The sequence below is a fragment of the Lepus europaeus genome, chromosome Y (genome assembly GCF_033115175.1).
Source record: "Lepus europaeus isolate LE1 chromosome Y, mLepTim1.pri, whole genome shotgun sequence".
NCBI lineage: Eukaryota > Metazoa > Chordata > Mammalia > Lagomorpha > Leporidae > Lepus > Lepus europaeus.
In genome coordinates, this window is record NC_084851.1 from 21,467,857 (window position 1) to 21,489,541 (window position 21,685).

The following is a 21,685-nucleotide window of genomic DNA, read 5'->3' on the forward strand; positions in this document are numbered from 1 at the left end:
CAAAAGGCAGTATGACTTTATACATCAGAATTATGAATGCCTATGCTCTTTAACTCAGCAATTTTAGTTCTAGTAATTTAATCTGGAGGCTTACTTCACCTCTGTGAATGGGCATATATCAATTGTGTCTATTACAGCATGTATTGTTCTAAAAATAAAAGATTGGATTAAGCAGCTAGTTAAAAACTTAAACATCTGTATGATAGACCTTGAGTTTCAAAAAAAATGAGGAAGAACTTCAGGCAATGATAGTCTGAGGGCATGAGCACCATGTATTATAACTTTTGGAAATTTTATTGCCTTTTAATTACACAAATAAAGGAAGTACAAGCCACAATAAAATTATTACATGATACCATAGAAAAGCAAGCTTGTACATTTTAAAGAAATAGAGCAAAATTTCTAGAGATGAAATATAGTCAATTAAATAGAAAATTATTGAATAGATTAAATAGGACAGTGCACAGAGCTGAACAGAGAATTGGGCCAGTATAAGATGCATCTGAAGAAATTATATAGAATACACCAAAGATAAAGAGAAGAAAATATAAACAAATTGTTCAGGGACCTGAAGTAAATAACAAGAAATCTAAAGTTAATCTTATTGGAGATGCATAAGGAGACACTAGGCTGCAGTGGCTGAGATGACAGCTGAGGATGATCTAGAATTGATGATGGATGTAGGATTATCACATTCAGAGAGCACAAATTAGCTCAAGTAGGATGCAAAAATAATCTACACCTAGGCACATTGTACTGAAACCTCAGAACACCAAAAACTTAAAATTTAAGCAGTGTCAACAGTAAATAGAGAACAGAAATCACCCTATGTACATCAGCTGACACCACTTGGGGTCTTTCCTCTTCAAGGACTGTAGCCAGAGGACCAGAGTTGGCATCTTCACATGTTAAGGGTACGGGTCATTCCAGAATTACACACATGGAAATTAGGATTCTATGGATGAAATTTATCTTTCATATATTATACAAGAGAAACATTGAATTGCATTGTTCAGGACAATGAAATTTGTTGTGCCATGTTCAAATGACTTAATACTTTGTTTATCTATTCTCCCTCAGTGATCTTTTAGCTTGTTTCTATTTTGAAAAAAAATGGTAGTTTTAAGTAGTTCTACAATTATGAATAAGCTATGAACCTTCCAGTTTGGTCTTTAAGTAGACTCAGACCTCTACTTCCCTGCATACACCTAGGAGTCTCATGAAGTAAGCCTGTGTTTAATGTTACTAGAAACTGCCAAAGAGTTTTTTTCATTATGCTAATTGACTAACAATAACTGGGAATCTCTACATTTAGGAATAGGAAGGGAAATACAACACCTGCCCTGTGCATCACGCTCAGTAATGAAGCATGGGACATATGAGGCACTTCAAAGCACTTTATGGGAAAACAGAATTAAAATATCTGTTGATCTGGTGCTAACATTTCTTGAAATCTATGAATAATATTTGCATAGCATGCACTTTACATGAACTTTTTGAAAGCCTCAAAAAATGATCACTATAATATTTATACAATATTGCCTCAAAAAGCTTTACAAAAAGAATAGTATATGATACAAAGATTAGAAATTATAAAAAGTATATTATTTGCAGATTAATATACAAATAAGGTTAATATACAAAACAGGTATATGCCTATACAACAAACAATCAGCTAGAAAATACAATTTAATATAATCCCAGTTACAGTAACAATAAGAACTATGAGGTACCTCATAAGAAATTTATGAGAAAATATTTTTGAAAAATACCATTACAAACCATTTCAGTAGGACATAAAAGAAGATGGAAACAAATGGAGAAATTTAGTACATTCATGGAGAAAAGATAATGCAGCAATTAATTAATCTATACTCAATAAATTTAATGTAATTCTACTTAGAATCCCACAAGGATTTCTGAAATATGTTGATAAGCTCATTAAAACTGCAAAACTAAGCAGGACACTAAGTATAAGGACAAAGATCAAGGTCTTACAGACCCCTGTTCTAGTATCATTACAGAAATTAGGGCCATGTGGTGTAGTGCGGGGTTACAGAACTCTTTCCTGAGACAGAGTAGGATGCTCGGAAAGAGCCCAGGTACATACAAGGATGTGGTACATGACAAAGAGGCTATTAAACTTTCAGTGGAGACTAAGCCAAAATATATCTTACTTGAAACTAAGCCTCTAGATATAACTTCAAATTTTTCAGGAAATATGAGGTTATCCTATCATTAATTGATAACATTAGGAAATACTCAGCAAAACTCAATATGATATATTCTACAAAGGCACCAATTTTGGCCCTTAAAATAATTAAAACAACATTTTTGTGACCGTGGGTAAAATCTGTTTGTAAATTATTGCTAGTGTTTCAGGTGTAATAATAATATTGTGTTTATATAAGAGACTTCCATATTTTAATATGCATAATGATATACTGAGGAGTGACATGCCATGATGCTTGCATTATATTTGCAAATAGTTCAGTAAAAAATGTACCCACACACCAATAGATGCACAACAAAATGTTGGAAATTACTAAATCTACATGGCTTATATGCATAATGTCACTGTATGATATTTGATTTCTTTTTTTCCTTTTTTTATTATTGTTAAACTTTTATTTAATGAATATAAATTTCCAAAGTACAGCTTATGGGTTACAATGGCTTCCCCCCTCCCAAAACTTCCCTGCCACCCACAACCCTCTCATTTCCCGCTCCCTCTCCCCTTCCAATCACATCAAGATTCATTTTCAATTGTCTTTATATACAGAAGATCAGTTTAGTATATATTAGGTAAAGATTTTAACAGCTTGCCCCCATATAGCAACATAAAGTAAAAAAAAAAATACTGTTGGAGTACTAGTTATAGCATTAAATAAGAGTGTACAGCACATTAAAGAGAGATCCTACATAACATTTTTTTAAATTAATTTTCTATGCCATTTCCAATTTAACACAAGGGTTTTTTTTATTTCCAATTATTTTTATATACAGAAGTTCTAGTACTAGTGGTTGAACTCTAAATAACACACAATTATTCTTAGGTGTTTAAATTTTAACTGAAAACTGATCCCTGTTAAATATAAGAGTGGGAAAAAGAGAGAGGAGATGTACCATTTGGGACATGCTCAATCAGACTTGCCCCAAATGATGGAGTTAGAAATGTGCCAGGGGATTCCAATACAATCCCATCAAGGTGGCATCTACCAATGCCATCTCACTAGTCCAAGTGATCAATTTCAGCTCACAATTGATGGCTCTGATAGGTCTAAGAGTCAAAGGGATCACACAAACAAGACAAGTGTCTGCTAATACTAACTGCTAGAATCAAAAAGGGAGAGAATGATCCAACATGGGAAGTGGGATACACAGCAGACTGATAGGATAGCAGATGTCCTAAACAACACTCTGGCCTCAGAATCAGCCCTTAAGGCATTTGGATCTGGCTGAAGAGCCCATGAGAGTATTGTAGGCATGGAAAGCCAAGATACCATGGGAAAAAAAAAGAAGAAGACCTAAATGAAATATCTCAATGAGTGAGATTGCAGTGGAAAGAACAGGGCCGTCAAAGAAGGAGGTACCTTTCTCGGAAGGGAGGAGAGAACTTCCACTTTGACTAGCCCATGAGAGTATTTTAGGCATGGAAAGCCAAGGCACCATGGAAAAGAAAAAAAAAGAAGAAGACCTAAAAAAGATCTCTGTGAGTGAGATCCCAGTGGGAAGAAGAGGGCCATCAAAGATGGAGGTACCTTTCTCCGAAGGGAGGAGAGAACTTCCACTTTGACTATGACCCTATCAGAATAAGATCAAAGTCAGCGAACTCTAAGGGCTTCCATAGCCGTCAACTCATGACTAGAGCCTAGGGAGATTACTGACCCATGAACATGAGTGTCAAATTGTTAAGTCAGCAACAGGAGTCACTGTGTACTTACATCCCATGTGGGATCTGTCCAAAATGTGTTGTCTACTGTGCAGTGATGCTATAACTAGTACTGAAACAGTATTTTTACACTTTGTGTTTCTGCGTAGATACAAACTGATGAGATCTTTACTAATTATTTACTGAATCGATCTTCTGTATATAAAGATATTTGGTTTCTATATATTAAATTTTCATAATAAAATATTGGAAAAATAAGGGGGAAACATTATAAACTCAACAAATATTTCTGAGAAAATCAAGTGTTCTTAGAAAATTCTATTCCTAGTTCACATTTTAGGAGAAAATAAGAAAAAAGTATGGTGTATCTATAGAAGAAAAATATCTATATTTTCTCAGATTCAAACAATTTCTTAAGGCACACAATACAAGTCATGAGAGAAAGATGGGATTGATTATCCTAAATTTAAAAAGATGTAAGTAAAAACACCAAAAACAGATAAACAGAAAAATCAGAGTAATAAGGAGATACAACATGGAAAAAAATCCCAAGGAACCCATCCATACCAGTAAAAAAAAGTAGAAAAACATACATGAGACTAACAAAAACCCTCATCTTCAGAGAACAAGATCAGCATACCATAAACATATTCCAAGATACGTGATCTTGAAAATACCACCTGAAATACGACACTCTATCACACATAGGTTGGCAAAGCATAGGAATAAATGCAAATATAGTAATAGTTTTAAGGAACTGAAATTCACATATAATTTTGGTGATCTAGCTTTTCTGAAGTAAAATTTGATAGTTGTTGTAATGTTGAAAACTGGCATACAAAAACACTTAAAATTTTCAATTCTAGAAGATTCCTTTCACAACACAAATCTGTTTATTGCAATACTATTTATAACTGCAAATATTAGAAACCACTGTCAAATCAGTCAATACAGACAGAATACCTAATCTAGGTCTATTCATACAATAGGATATGACACAGCAGTAAAAACAAATTATCTTGATTTCATAGAAACATATATTTAGAAAAGTTGATTCTAATAACAAAATCAACAGCTACACAGTGACTCCCAAAGAACCCTCCTTGCTGGTGTTGAGGTTTTCTAGTTCCTTCCCACATGCAAAATATTTGCCTGTCACTTCAGGATTTGATATAATAAAATGATAGCTTCTATCTTTGGTGCTCAGTTGCACTGTCTCTCAGATGACTTGCTATGGGATGACCAAGTACCCTGTTTTGAAGATATCAAGGCAGTTGTGCTGATGATAACTTGATGAGGGATGGGACATTTCTGTCAGCCAGTAAGTTAGTAAATAGAAGTGACCTCTGTAGACCCAGGGCCAGAGTCAACCATTCAACCATCCCAGCCACTCATCCATCCCTAACTCTCAGAAACAGTGTAGGGTAGCAAACAGCTGCTATGTTTTGGGGAAGACCGCTACACAGCAATAAATAACTAATACAAGTTAGTTATACCTATTTAGTAAAATTAAACATGCACAGTAATTATGAGGACATATGCCTAATTCAGGATGAAGTGCAACCCTGGGGAAGCAGATAGGTGGTGTTTTGCTTTTTTAAAATAATTATTATTTGAAAGGGAGGAAAACACATACACACACACACAGAGAGAGAGAGAGAGAGAGAGAGAGAGAGAGAGAGAGAGCGCTTCTACAGAGTTGTTCATTCCCTGAATCACAGTAATAGCTAGGGCTGGGCCAGCCTGGAGACAGGAACAGAATTTCAACAGTCTTCCACATCAGTGGCAATTACTAAAATACAAAGCCATATTGTGCTACTTTCCAAGGTACATCAGCAGAAAACTGGATCAAAAGCAGAGCATCTGGGTTTTGAATTGGCACTCTGATAAGGATGCTATATTGAAAGCAGAAGCTTAACATGCTGTGCCAGAATGCCAGCCCAGGGTAAGGCATTAGTTGTTTTTTGTTTTCATGAGAAAGCTTCATTTTTCTTAATTTTGTAAAGATCAATTTACTTATGAGAAAGGGCCCTATGCTGTGGAGTAGTAGATTAAGCCTCTGGCTGCAGCACCAACATGGGCACTAGTTCAAATCCCAGCTGCCCCTCTTCTGATCAAGCTCTCTGAATAAAGGCCTGGGAAGGCAGTGGAAGATGGCCCAAGTGCTTGGGCCTCTGCACCCAGCGGGGAGACCTGAAGAAGCTCCTGGATCCTGGATTCAGATAGGCCCAGCTCCAGCTGTTGCAGCCCTAAAAGACAAATGCCACACAATCTCAATTGTGTGTGGAATCGAAGAAAATCATAATCACAGAAAAAAGTAGTGGTTGTCAGGGGATCAGAGCAAAGGAAATGGGAAAACATTTGCAGTTATGAGATAAATTGATTCAAGGTCTTAAACATAGTATTTAAAATATTCCACACAGTATTTAAAAGAATACTCTATTACATGCTCACAACTTGCTAATATCTTATGTATTCTTTAAAAATGTAACAATGCAAGGTGATTGATATGTCCTGATCATTTCATCATGATTTGTGTATATGTACAAGAGGATTCCAAAAAGCTTATGAAAAAATAAGATTAGAAGATAATTTAAATTTTCCATAACTTTTGAAAATCCCCCCACATATAAAACATCAGGTTTCATATCTTGAACATACACAAATTCTGTCAAGTATATTCTAAGAATCTTGAAAACATTAAAACAATCAAAAAAGAAATGGGCTCCTATATGAAAATATAAATTCAAAATAACAGTAAACTAGACATATCTTTGGGATTGGAAAGGCTTTTTTTGGAACAAAATTTTTAAAACACTCATAAATTTAAGTAGCCAAAATCTCTATTTTGAAAGTGTTAATACAGTCGACAGCCTGTCAAGGGAGCCTGTAAGTACTAAGATGATACCTAAGTGTCAAATTAGAGTTCCTCCTGCCTCTCTAAAACTGGATGAAAACCCAGAGTCACACAATACTTCTGTTTTTATCTTACCTAATCTGTGTTACTACATTACTGGAAACAGAAAAGAGACCCCTCTAGGAACAGCTAAGCAAAGAGGTCAGCATCCTGGACAAGACCCTGCTGCACACGTATTTAGAAAACTGGGGGGAATCAAGTCCTCACAGGGAAGGAAAGAGAAACCAAGGGCCGCATTAGGACAGCTCCAGGCCCGCATGAACCCAATACATGGACCCCACAGTCTCCCTAGTGACAGCTCAGGCCCCACTGCACACCTGGGGAGACGCGGGACAGCCGCTACACAGCTGCCCAGGGATGGCTCCAGGGATGGGAAGTCGCTGCTAGCAGGGAAGGCCCAGGGTGTCGGGGGTCTCCGGCGCCAGTCTCCCCCAACCCGGGGTCAGAGAGGACCAAGGAAAGTGCTGCACCTGTGGCAGTATGGTGCCCACAGATCCCAGAGATGACCTCTGGGCGGCCCGCGTCCTCCCGGCCCTTCAGCAGCTTCAGTGGCTCTCCTTTCCCCCGGGACACCCGGGCCCACACACTCACTGTATGGTGGCGGTCAGCTTCCTAGGTGTCCAGCATCGCTGCCCTCCAGCCCCTCGCAGTCAGTGAAGGTGGAAAGCGGTGGATTCCGATTGGCTTGGGAGCCTCGCGGTAGCAGCGCCGTCTCCTAGGACCTGGTGCACCCGCAGTACTGTAGGACAGACGACTATGATGTCAAGACTCCTGGATGTCACCTCCCTGATTGGACAGTTTGCATGACATGTCACAAACGACGCAGCCAATCAGCATCCTCCACAGCTGGGACGCCCTGAGCTCAGGTTGTGTGGAAGGAAACAGCAGGAGTGGAGGCCTGGGTCAGGTGGGAAACTGTCCCTCCTGGGCCCTCCTCCCTGCTGCAGGAGAGCCTCTCACATCCCTGCTGCCACTGCTGGTGTCCCCCTGTGTTCCCCTGTCCTCCCTGCCGGATTCTTTCTGGAGCTTGCGGTAACCTGCTTCAGGTGAGCTAGAATGTTTTCTGTTGGCTTATGGGCCTTTCTTCTCCCTCGTATTTTTCGCTCATTTTTCTGTTTGGTCATTTGTGTTACTTTTTAAATATTGATTTAGAATGCTTAAAGATATTGCATTTAATCCCCTTTTTTCCCTTTTCTTCTGTCAGTATTTGTTTTCTACTCTGCCTGTTGATCTTGCGTATTGTCTATTTGTTTCTTGTTTGTACTTGGTGATCTATTGGATTTTATATATTAATCTTTCCAGCAATCTGATAAATTTATTCAGCAGTTGTATTTGTTTTTAGATTTTATGGACAATCTATTTTAATATCTCCAACATATCAACCATATATTGCTTAGAAATTAATCTTTGTTTCTGTCCCCCCCCCCCCCCGACTACTTTTCTGGTAAGAAGTTCGAGATAGTGGAGAAAGCGAGTTCTAAGTTACTTCCAGGAAAAAAGGTTTCAGTGATCCTGTATTAATTGTGTTGTTTGTTGTAGGATCTTATAAAGAATCTTGATTAGCAAGGAAACCATTGCTTTACTGCTAGAAGGTTTTCTTTTTAACTAGATGTTGAATTATTAAAATAATTTTCAATATTTCATCTAAATGATCATGCAATTTTCTTAAATTTATTAGCTATCTGGAAAATTTACATGGCTTGTTTACCAAAGTTAACAGCTCTTGAAATTTTATTATATCTCACTTGTTATTAATTATGTTTTCATACGTGATTTCCTTTATTAAACTAATACTTCATTTGTATTTCAAGTTTCTGGTCAACTCGCATCCTCATCAATGTTATGCTGGCTTTCCAAAAGAAATTTTAAAATAATCTCTGCTTATTTCCATTATGGATATGTGTGGGAAATGTGGATGTGTTTATTTCTTTCTTAAATATTTGGAATATTTTGTAATTCTGGATTTGAAATTTTTCTTCTATAACTTTTTTATTGGTTGGTTGCTAGTTTTCAAGTTGTGATTCAACTTGTTAGTTCTAAGTAGGAGTTTTCCTATTTCATGTTATATTTCTGTCATTGGGAATTTGGTTTTCAATATATAATGAATTTTACTTCTATTCAAGTTTTACTCCTAAGACTATCACACATTCCTTCTAGCATCTTGAGAAGGATAAATTATCTATAAAGAATTATTTTTAATTCTTAAATTTTGATATTAGTGTTACTTTTCCATTTGTATTTATAATTACTTTACTTCTATGTTAATTTTGTTAACATTTAAAAAATATATCCTGCTTTGTGGTACTCAAAAACATATCATTTATATTTGTTATTTATCATTTTGAATGCCTTTCTTCTATTTACTTTCAATTTCCTTTTTCTTTTTAATTCTTGATTAGGAAGCTACAATGATTGATTTTTAGTTTTTTATTCTAACATTCATATAAGGTTATAAATTTCCTCTAAGCATTGATTTATCTGCAGCCAATTTATTCCCTCATAAATTCCCAATCCCTATATGCGCAGAGCCTGGCCACCTCCAGTGTCACCATTCCTATGTGACTGTAGCCATCACACGCTACATGTATTTCCATTCTTGTGCCTGAAGCACATCTGTTGTGATGGGTAAATCAATGCTTCAAACATTAGAGACAAATTCTTTATAGCTTGAAGAGTAGGCAGTTACACCATATCAGCTACCATTTACATGTCTGCAAAGTGGCTACGGTGCCTGCAAATATATTATGTTCTATACAAAATCTTGAAATAAATGTAGAGTTTTTTAAAAATACACATTCCATGAATATTTGAAAAAGTATTCTATGCATAAGTTTCCAGTTTTCTAGCACCAAAATAAACTTACATATCAGTTTCATTCTCCACAAAAATTTTGAAATCCTCATTGTTCATAATATGTATATATGAACTTATATGCTTCTATTTTAATTTTTAAAAATCAAAAATATAATTTAGTTTTCAAATAAGTACATGAAAATTTAAAAAATTGAAATGTTATTGGAAGGTTTCCAGCTGGTGTTTTTATTTGTTACACATATTTTGAAGAGAACACTTTTTCTTGAGACTGGATGGTAGGATAGAAATGGTAAATGCTAAGACACAGAAAGGAGACAGTAGAAGTTCTGCAAGAGAGAGTAATGATATCTTGAATCAGTCAGGTAGCATGAGAGAAATAGAGATCCTGACTTCACTCACAATATATTAGAAATATTTCATAAAACTTACTGTGTGACTCTATGTTAGAGAAAGGCATACTTATATACGATTTCTATGTTTTGATATTTTTTGGGCTAAAAGATGGATTTATTAACATTATTATAGAAGGGAAAGCTTAAATCAAAACAAAAATTTAGTAAGGTGGGTAAGATTATTTAGAGTGGTAGGAAATTACTCACATTGGTGAAATAAGGACTACAGATGAGCCAAAGTCTTTACAATATAGGGAGAATATTTTCAAGATGCAGGGTATGATATTCCCACTGATTTTATTTGGAGGACTAAGAAATCTAAGAAAAGATACAAAATGCAATACAGACAGTTCTTACCTTAAGATGCTTAAGGATTTTTCCACTTTATGATGGTGAAAAAAGTGATTTATATTCAATAGAAGCCATACATAAAATTTTTAATTTTGTTCTTTTCTTAGGATAGCAGTCTATGCTATGATACTCTCTTGTAGTTTTGGGCAATGACAGCAAGGACAGCTCCCCTCCCACCATGAGATTACAAGGAAAAACACTGACACTTTACAGTGTGCTGTGTTTTGGGGCTCTAAAGTACAGTGAGATTGTGTATTGGATAATTTTTATTTTAATTCTTTTCTTCCAAATTCTTAAATAAGTCACAACTAGTAAATCTATAAAAAGAGGAAACCTCAGGATAATCCATAGCCCAAGTATTGCAGGATGAGCTGCAGACTGATATTGCTGTTTCTGATGGGAAGTCCTAAAGATTTTGGGCTTGTTGACTTTGGAAAGTGAACACACACTGTACACATCTATTCAAAGCATCATTGTTAGGAAAAGCATGGTTAGTTGAAGGGATCTGGGCCCACTTCATCATTGGAACACCCTCTCTGTAGGCTCACTAGCTTGCCCAGCATGGAGCCTCTATGGCTTGCCAGCATTTGCTGTGAGGAAACAGAGTTAAAAATGTAGTTCCTTAAGGCCAGCGCTATGACATAGTTGGTTAAGGCACCATCTGCAGTACTAGGATCTCATATGGGAGTTTGAGCTTTGGCTGTTGCACTCACAATCCAGCTCCCTACTAGTGTGCCTGAAGGGGATCCTGGTTAATTGCTTTGGCCTGGCCCATCCCTGGAACATTGCAGCCATCTGGGGATTGAACCAGCAGATGGAAGATATCTCTTTTCACTGTCCCCAGTTCCCTAATGGCTTGTCCATGGATCCTTGGGAGTAAGGTGAACCATTTCTTTTTTCTTTGCCATTACAACTATCACCATCCCTCTTTGATTTCAGTTTGGAAGTCCTGGAGGCATTTTCCTGGGAAGCAGAACTATTTCCACCTTCCTCAGCCAACAGTGCCTATTGCTGCTTGTTCCTTGGGACCTTTGTGGTCAGCAGGTCTCTGAAAGCATCTGCTATGCAGAGCCTGTGAGCAGCCTCTTGCTGACCCTGGTGGAGTCGATGGTTTCTTGTTGCTTCAGCTGCTCCATAAGGAGCTTCACCACAAAAGCCTACACATTTTTTTTGTATTTTTTAAAAAAATCTTATTTAAGTTACCAAAGTTTCATGCATTTCCTATACAGGTTTAGAAAGTTAGTGATACACCCCACATTATCCTCTGTTGCCCCAATACCCCAACCCTTTTCCTTCCTACCTCTGCTATTCCCACTCATAATTTTTACAGGATCCATTTTAAGTTTACTTTATACTCATAAGTTTAATCCTACATTAAATAACGAGTTCAACAATTGGTGTAAAGAAAAAAACCTCCCTCAACAAAACACACGAGGGCTGTAAAAAATCAGCAAATCTCAAAATAACCATTTCATTCCAGTGGATTATATTACACATACTGTATTAGTTACCACAATTCATAGAAAACACAATATATCTGTCTTTTTGGCACTGGCTTAATTCATGAAGTATAATGACTTCCAGTTGCATCTGCTTTGTTGCTAAAGACAGGATTTCTTTTTTTACATCTGAACTGTACTCTATACTATAATTTCTTTATCCAATAAACAGCTGCTGCACATCTGGGTTGATTCCATGTCTTAGCTATTATGAATTGAGCTGTGATTAACATGTAGGTACAGATAACACTTTTAAATACTGATTAATTTTATTTTGGGTAAATTCCCAGGAGCAGGATGGCCTCATCAGATGGTAGATTTGTATTCAGATTTCTGAAGTATATACATACGGTCTTCCACAGTGTCTGGACCACTTTACCTTCCCTTGAACACTGGGTTAGGGTACATTTTTTATGCTGCATCCTCACCAGCATTTGTTGTTTATAGATTTCTGTGAGAGAGCCATTTGAACTAGGGTGAAGTGAAATTGCATTGTGGTTTTATTTGCATTTCCCTAATTGCTAATGACCCTGAGCCTGTTTTCTTTACCTTTTTTAAAAGATGTATCAATTTATTTGAAAGGCAGAGTTACAGAGAGGAAGAGAAAGAGAACGAGATAGAGTGTGAGCTTCCATCCATTGGTTCACTACCCAAATGGCTGCAACAGTCAGAGCTGGGCCAATCTGAACCCAGGAGCCAGGAGCTTCTTCCCACACAGGTGTAGGAGCCCAAGCATTTGGGTCATCTTCTATGACTTCCCCAGGCCATAGCAGAGAGCTGGATTGGAAGTGGAGCAGTCAGGACTCAAACTGGCACCATGGGGGATGCCAGCACTGTAGGCAGTGACTTTACCTGTCTGCCACTCCCTTTGAGCCTTTTTTCCAGTATCTGATGGCCATTTGAATTACCTCTCTTAAAAAATGCCAGTTCAAGTCCTTCACCTATTTCTTAACTGGAATGTTTGTTTTGTTGTTGTTAAATTTCTTTAGCTCTTTATGGATTTTGTTTATTAATCATTTATCATCTGCATAGTTTGCATACATTTTCTCCCATCATGTCTATTGCCTCTACACTTTGGTGAGTGTTTCTTTTGCAGTGCGGAAACTTCTCAGCTGAATGTAATCCCATTTGCTAATTTTTTCATTTGATTTCCTGTGCTTCCATGGTGTTTTTTTTTAACTTTTATTTAATGAATATAAATTTCCAGTATACAGCTTATGGATTACAATGGCTTCCCCTTCCCATAATTTCCCTCCCACCCGCAACCCTCCCCTCTCCCGCTCCCTCTCCCCTTTCATTCACATTAAGATTCATTTTCAATTCTCTTTATATACAGAAGATCAATTTAGTATACATTAAGTAAAGATTTCAACAGTTTGCACCCACATAGAAACACAAAGTGAAACATACTGTTTGAGTACTACTTATAGCATTAAATCAAAATGTACAGTACATTAAGGACAGAGATCCCACATCAGGAGCAAGCGCACAGTGGCTCCTGTTGTTGACCCAACAAATTGACACTCTAGTTTATGGCACCAGTAACCACCCTAGGCTGTCGTCATGAGTTGCCAAGGCTATGGAAGCCTTCCAAGTTCCCCGACTCTGATCATATTTAGACAAGGTCATAAAAGACAGGGTGAGGATCGTAACCAATGATCCTAAGAGTGGCATTTACCAGGTCTGAACAATTATACATCATTAAGTGGGGAAGAGGACCATCAGTACACACAGGTTGGGAGTAGAGCCATTGGTGGTAGAGTAGAGGTTATGATTACAAAGGAATGAGGCCCAAGTGCACTAGACAGGGTCTAGAACAAAGGACAGAGTCATTATTAGAGGAGCTAAGAAAGGTGCTGTCTAAGCTACAATTAAGTTTTCTGATTGAGAGGCAAATAAAACCTGGTAGAAGGGGCTTGATAATAATCTGTTGGGCTTTAGGCCTTGTAAATTCAGAGGCCCAGACCTATCTATCTCTTCACATGGGGTATATCCTAAGGGAGGTGTGAACCTCCTAGGGGAAGGCACTCTGTTGACTTTCATTACTTGGCTGGCCTGGGAGGAGAGCTGGCCAGGAAAAGTCAGGGGGCATCTCTAACAAGAAATTTACAGTTCTGCCTGCAATGTTGCTGACCCTACTTGACCATCCCCTCAGCTGCAGTGGTCACTTTGGAAGCTGGGCTGAGTGAAGGGCTTTTCAGCTTAGAGCCAATAAGATCTGTGGCTCTGACCTGGGCATCCTTCGACTCCAGGGCAGGTCCATTTCCAGTGACCCAACTCTTGGCAGAGCTGCCAGGGCACTTCACAAGCTGACTTCTGCTGAAGCCCAGGCTTACCACATGGAAAGCCACTGCAGTGGACTGGCCTGTTGGGTCTCCTTAAGGGCAGATCACTGTACAGATCAGCCATTAATAGGCCTGCCACCCATTGCTTCTGATGCCGAGCTTTCTTTTCCTCCTGGTTTGTGTTAAAGCAGGCCAGAGGATGCAAGTCAAGGGAGTGCCAATGTCCCATCTCTAATCTTCGGTGGCCTGAACTACAAGTCTATAGTCACAGGCATGTTCTGTAGTAGTTTTTCTAAGGTAGACAATGCCCATGAGGAAAATTATATTCTCACTTTAAAACTTTCTTTCCCTTTGGTCTGAAAGGGAGGTTTTTTTTTTCCTACTTACTGTATACTTCACTGATGGCGATGTGAATCTAGCTATGAGATTATTATTTAAGCTCTTATTTTGGCTATGCTATTACAGAAAAATGTTAGCCATCTCTTATAAGGTCTAAAGATTAAATTGTGCATCCTACAGATTCCTTCATAATAGAATTAGTTCCCTACCTTGAAGAGAATAGAGAAATGAAAGAACAAGTTGGGCTTAGAATAGAGAAATGAGGGAACAAGTCCTAGATCACTTGCTGACAATAGCAATATTACATGAATACTTAGCAAACCGTTTCAACCCTTAGATAACAACTTAAGAAAACATTTACCAGAAGGTCCAATTCCTTCTATAAATTTTAAGAATCATGTATTTGAAAACACCTCTTAAATATCTAACATGGTGTAGTTTGTTTAACCAGTAAACTTAAGCACAACCATATAAAATGTTTTTAGTTTCTTTCTACCAACAAGTTTAAAACATATGATACACAGATTCAGGTCCCACAAATTAAAATGTATCTTTGATTGATTTTAGCAGCTTAAATTTATGGACAATCTTATCTAAAAGCCATTTAAAATAAAACTCTTAATAAAATTTCCCCATGTGGACATACAATATGTACGCAAATAACATAGCATAATAGACCAATATCAAAATCCCAAATATCTGGTTGAACTAAGATTCCTTAAAATCATGACATAATATAGACCAAATTTGATCATTGTTACAAGGTGATTATTCAAGTCTTTGAAAATAAGCACATAGTTAAATAACCCATAGCTCTTAATAAAAATGCAGCTGTTTTTGAACAATTAGAATTTAACAGACATCAAGAGAACATAATAGATTACTTTAACACATTGCTTTAACAGAGCATCAGAGTTTAATTCTATGTCAAAGAGAAATTGAGCTTCCTGTGATCTTTTGCTGTGAGGTTTCCTTCCTTTACCTTCTTTCATATTGGTGACCATGTTTCTGTGTTTCTGTGTGTAACACATCTTTAAGCATCTTTTGCAGGGCTGGACAACTAGAGACAAATTCTTTCAGTTTCTGTTTGCTATGAAAAGTCTTTATTTCACCTTCATTCACAAATGAGAGCTTTGCAGGATATAATATTCTGGGCTGGCAGTTTTTCTCTCTTAGTACCTGGGCTATGTCTCGCCATTCCCTTCTAGCTTGTAGGGTTTCTGATGAGAAGTCTGCTGTGAGTCCAATTGGAGAGCCTCTGAGAGTAATCTGACAATTCTCTCTTGCACCGTTTAGAATCTTTTCTTTATGTTTCACTGTGGTGAGTTTGATTATGACGTGTCGTGGTGAGGATCTCTTTTGGTCATGTTTATTAGGGGTTCTATAAGCTTCCTGTACTAAGATGCCTCTGTCCTTCTCCAAACCTGGGAAATTTTCTGCTAGTATCTCACTGAAAATGTCTTCTAATCCTTTCTCCCTCTCCATGCCTTCAGGAACTCCTAGAACCCGAATGTTAGATTTTTTAATAGTATCCTGTAGATTCCCGACAATATTTTTTAGATTTCTAATTTCTTCTTCTTTTCTTTGGTTTGCCTGTTTCCTTTCCTGTTCTCTGTCTTCTAAGTCTGATATTCTCTCTTCTGCTTCGCCCATTCTGTTTTTAAGGCTCTCTAATGTGTTTGTCATTTGATCTATTGAATTCTTCATTTCATTATGATTTCTCGTCACAATCACCATTTCTTGTTCCACTAGTTGTTTCATTTCATTTTGATTCCTCCTTAATATTTCACTTTCACGAGAGAGATTTTCTATCTTGTCCTTAAAGGATTTCTGTAGTTCAAGAATTTGTTTTTGGGAACTTCTTAATGTTCTTATCAATTTTTTGAGATCCGCTTCTTGCATTTCTTCTATCTCATCATCTTCATAATCTTGAGTTGGGGTGTCTTTTTCATTTGGGGGCGTCATAGTGTCTTCCTTGTTCTTGTTACCTCGGTTTTTGCGTTTGTTGTATGGCATGTTGGAGATATTTGGTTTCTTCACTGTGGTGTTTTTTTTTTTCTTGTTATACTATGACTCTAGATTAAGTGGACTGTCTGCTTTTGGTGGAGCCTTAGAGGCTTGAGATGGGTGTGGACTGAGAGCTGTGTTTGGTTCCTCAGGGTTGAGGGTGTGTCAAGATGACACTCCCAGGTTAGGTGTGGTAGATGTCTCTTTCTTTTGTTGATTCAAAAGGGAAGTAATTCCGCACAGCTGAATGTAATTGGAGGTAGTTAGCAGGCAAATGATATACCCACAGGAGCCAGAGATCGGAAGCTCTTTCCCAAGGACCACACAGGGAATCTCTGCTGCCCTCGGTGTGGGCTCCAATTCTCCTGCAGTCTCCCACTGGGTTACCAAGTTAGATGCTAATCTCCAGTTATTTCACCCCTCCCCCCAGAGTCAGGTTTTTCTGCTAGGCTCAGGGCCGGTGCAGACCTGAGGTCGCCCTGCTTATGACGTATGTCCAAAATGGCGCCTGCTCTTTGTCTTGCTCGCCCTTGAGGGGTGAGCGGAGAGAGAGAAACTTGTGTCCGTTTTGGTCACTTTCTTTTTTTTTTCCCTCTCTCTCTTCTAGTTAGCCTGGTGAACTTTTCCCCACGGAGTTTCAAGCCTCGTTCCCTCTAGCCTCCTCTTTCCGCTTGCCCGCTGGTGTCTCGGGCTATGGAGGTTCGGCTCACCTCGCGTTCCAGCGCTGGTGCGTTGAGTCTGCTGCTGGTGTCCCGAACTTGGGCTCCCACGCTCTCCACGCAGGTCCACTGTGAATCACTAGTTCTGGAAGAGCTTCCTCTGCTGTTTCATCCCCTACTCTTCCTTGACCCTGCAGTATCTCCACTTATATTAACCTGTGTCTTGCCGAAGAATATCAATGTGCTCCCTTCCTATTCTGCCATCTTGGATTTTTTCCCATGGTGTTTTTTTTAAAAAACGACTTTGCCTATGCCAATGTGTTATAGAGTTTCCTCAATGTTCTTTAGTAATTGGATGGTATTGGGTCATAGATTTAGGTTTTTGATACATTTTGAGTGGATTATTGTGTATGGTATAAGGTGGAGGTCTTGTTTCATATCGCTGCATGCAGAAACCCAGTTCTCCCAGCACCATTTTTGAAGAGACTGTCCCTGCTCCAGGGATTGATTTTAGCTCCTTTGTCAAGGATAAGTTGGTTGTAAATGTGTGGATTGATTCCTGGAGTTTCTATTCTGTTACATTGCTCTGCACGTCTATTTTTGTGCTACTACCAGGTTGTTCTGCTTATAATTGCACTGTAATATGTCTTGAAATCTGATATTGTGATGCTTCCAGCTTTGATTTTTTTTTGCTTGATTTATTATATAACATTGATTTAGCTACTTGGGGTCTCTTGTGTCTCTATATGAATTTCTTCATCATTTTCTCTAGATCTGAGAAGAATGTCATTGTATTTTGATTGGGATTGCATCAAATCTGTAAAATGCTTTTGGTAGTATGAACATTTTGATGATATTAATTCTTCCAGTCTGTGAAAATTGAACATTTTCCAACTTTTGTGTCTTATATTTCTTTGTTTAGTGTTTTGTAATTTTCATTGTAAGGATCTTTAACATCCTTGGATAAACTTATTCCAAGGTATTTAATTCCTTATAGCTATTGTGAATGGAATTGATCTTAAAAACTTCTCAGCCAATGCATTGTTTGTGTATACAATGGCTATTGCTTTTTGTGTATTAGTTTTATATCCAGCCACTTTATGAAACTCTTTTTATGAGTTTTAGTAGTCTCTCAGTGCAGTCTTTTGGGTCTCTGTTATGTACAATCATGTCATCTGCAAATAGGGATACTTTATTTCCTCTTTGTCAATTTGTGCCCTTCGGATTTCTTTTTCTACTCTAATGGCCTTGGCTAATACATACAGGATTATATTGAACAGGAATGGTGATGCTTGTCTGGTTTTGGACTTAGTGGGGATGCTTATAACTTTTCCTCATTCAATAGGATGTTGGCTATGGGTTTGTCATAAATGACCTTGATTTTGTTGAAGAATATTCCTTCTATACTCAGTTTTATAAAAGTTTTTATCATGAACGAGTATTGTATCTTATCAAATGCTTTTTCTGTATCTGTTGAGATAATCTATGTTTTTTGTTCATCAGTTTGTGAATGTAATGTTATCGCATTCATCATTTGCAAATGTTGAACCATCCCAGCATAGCGTGGATAATTCCCACTTGGTCTAGGTGAATGATCTTTCTGAATGTTGTTGGGTTTCATTAGTTATGTGATTATGCATGGGGTAGTCTATGCTGAGGTAGTCTACACTGGGGCTCAACTGTTAAGTCTTAAGTGGTTGGACAGTTAGGGTTTAGATTCCTCCCTCTACAGTAGAGGGACCTAGGCTGACACTCTGGATTTCCTTATCTAGAAAATGGATATAGTAGTGGCATCCCACTGAGAATGATGTTGGGAGTCTGCTGTGAGTTAAAGTGTTGGCCAAACAGATGTGTGCCTAGTACACAAAAGTGCTCAAACCTGAACATGCAGAGACAGATGTGTGTATTGTACACAAAGCATCCAAACAAGCACATGTGCATTCCTGGATGTGTGCCAGATACCTGTAAGGTGCTCATACAGAGACACAACTGCATGCAAAAATTTACCCCAGGCACACAAGAGGTGCTCATACCTGCACATTTGCCTGCATGAATGTGTGTCTGGCATACAAACATTCCCACACCTGAACATACACACATAGATATGCACCTGTTACATAAAGATGTTCACAGAAGCACATGAGTTTGCATGGCTATGTGTCTGGTACTCAGAAGGAGTTCATATTCATGTACACACATAAGTACCCAAGGATTGGAATAGGCAGTGGTTATGTTGGGTACTCAGGTACACAACTCAGACAGGGTGTTCAAATAGGCACCAGGCAGAGGTAGACTATCAAAAAAGATGTCAGAACAATTTGGCACACAGCAGGTACTAATAAAAGTTGTCCCACTTCAGCCTGAAGGAAGTGTGTGACCTACAAGGTGAACAAGCCACATTTGTTTCAGAAAACATTTTCTGGAGCAAATGACCCACAGAAGGAGCACTTTTACAGGCCTCTAAGCTAAGAGGATCATTTTCCCTCTGGATTTTGCCTTTATCAGCTATACTTTTGCAGAGGACTTACTGCCACTGCATTTTCTTAGCATAGGAGCCCATCACCTTAACACACCTCATGGAAAACACAGATCCAGACACAGGACACAGAAAATTTAAGGGACACCTGATAAAACTAAGATTTGGTTTTTTTTCCTACCTGGACATCCTGCAAAAATAGGCTTGGTCTCAGGTAAGAACTGTAATATTATGGCTTAAGGATAGTAGAAGTAACTCCCAGATCCTGAATGTTACAGATATCTTATGAAGATTTATTAATTTATTTGGAAGGAAGAGTTACATACAGAGAGGGAGATACCACACACACACACACACACACACACACACTCAGAGAGAGAGAGAGAGAGAGAGAGAGAGAGAGAGAGAGAGAGAGAGAGAGAGAGAGAGATCTTTGTCCACTGGTATGCACCATAGATGACTCTAATGTCTGGCACTGAGCCAGGCAGAAGCCACAAGCTAGGATCTACTTCTGGGTCTCCCACATGAGTAGCAAGTCCCCAAACACTTGAGTAATTACCCACTGCTTTTCCCAGGCCATTAGCTGGGAACTGGACAGGAATTGGAGCAGTAACGATGTGAACTGGTGCCCAAATTGGATGCCAGCCTTTCAGTTGGGAGCTTTAGCTGCTATGCCACAACAGCACCCCCCAATGACAGGTTTTTATCTGCTTGTTTTGTGCAAGTTTTCCTTATTTAACTATAAGGAAATTATTTCTTTCATTTTCACATGAGGTAGCAATTAAAAAATACAGGAAATACTGGGAAATTTTATTTTCAGATAAATGATGAATGCCCTTTATTGTGTTCTTCATTGAAATATTTGGAAATTAATTGTGCCAAAACATTGTTATTTGTTTGAAATCCTAATTTAACTGAGAAATCTAAATTTTATCAGCAACCATTTGTTGGTTCCTACAAACCATGGAGCAAAATTTGGATGAACTACTCCCATTCTACTTAGGGAGTTCCCTTGGAGATAGGGGAGATTTTATCCACTACTTTCACTAGGATAACCTAGCTTTCTTTTTATCTCAAGTTTTATTTAAATAAGTGATGAAAAAGGTGATGTAACTCACTTATGGATGAAATTTTCCAGTTTTGCAGTCAAGAAATTACAGGTCCTTGTTCAATCTCATTTTGCTAAAACCCTTTCTTGTACTCACTCCTTCTGGGATGCCAGGAACAGAGTTAGAGGGGATTACTGAATACAAACACCTTGCACCCCTTTTCCTCAAAAGGCCTGAAAAGTGAGTGAGGAAACCATAGCTGTTCAGTCCTCCTAGAGAACATTACTATATTTTGATTTTTATAATTTAGAATTCATTGCCATTAGTCTTCCTATTCCACAATATATCATCCAATCTCATAGTTCCTTGGTACTTTCTTTTTTAAAATTCTTCACTCCAAAAAGACATATGAAGACAGTTTACAAGATAACTTACAATCCAGAAAGCATTACATTGGAAATGCTAATCTCCTTTCCTAAGAAAGAACTGATAAACACCTATGGATGCCCATTAGAGGGATATCTATACACCAGTCTATTGCTAGCTGAAAGCATTATGTTCACCTGAGAAAAGCCCCATCTATCAGAAGAGGAATTTCACTAAGGAATCACCTGCACCTGGGCAACTCAAAAGCAGATATCTCAACAGGTGGACAGCATCTTCATGCAACACAAAAGTGCCACTCCCACGGTGAAGGTTCAGTCCTCACCAGGCAGGATGTGTGCTTTGATGAGCATGATGAAAGAAACCTTTCAAAAACCCTACTCTGCATATCTGGGGCATTTTGTGTTTTACACAAACTAAATAAGAAGGTACAGTGGCCCTGATCATGCAGCTCTTAATTATGATAATGATGTGACAAAATAGTCAAATGTTTGTGCTGAGTGTCATCGAGGAGGCAACAAAAGTAATTATAACAATATAACAATATAAAGCAAAGGAAATGAAATAGAAGCTGGAAAAAACCTATTAACATATAAATGGTCATTGTGGGAGTACTATGTG

At 38.0% G+C, this 21,685-nt stretch overlaps 1 pseudogene; it reads left to right on the forward strand.

Annotated features, from left to right (window-relative positions):
- LOC133754147 (nuclear receptor subfamily 2 group C member 2-like) overlaps positions 1 to 21,685 on the forward strand; it is a 685,228-nt pseudogene that overhangs the window by 73,837 nt on the left and 589,706 nt on the right.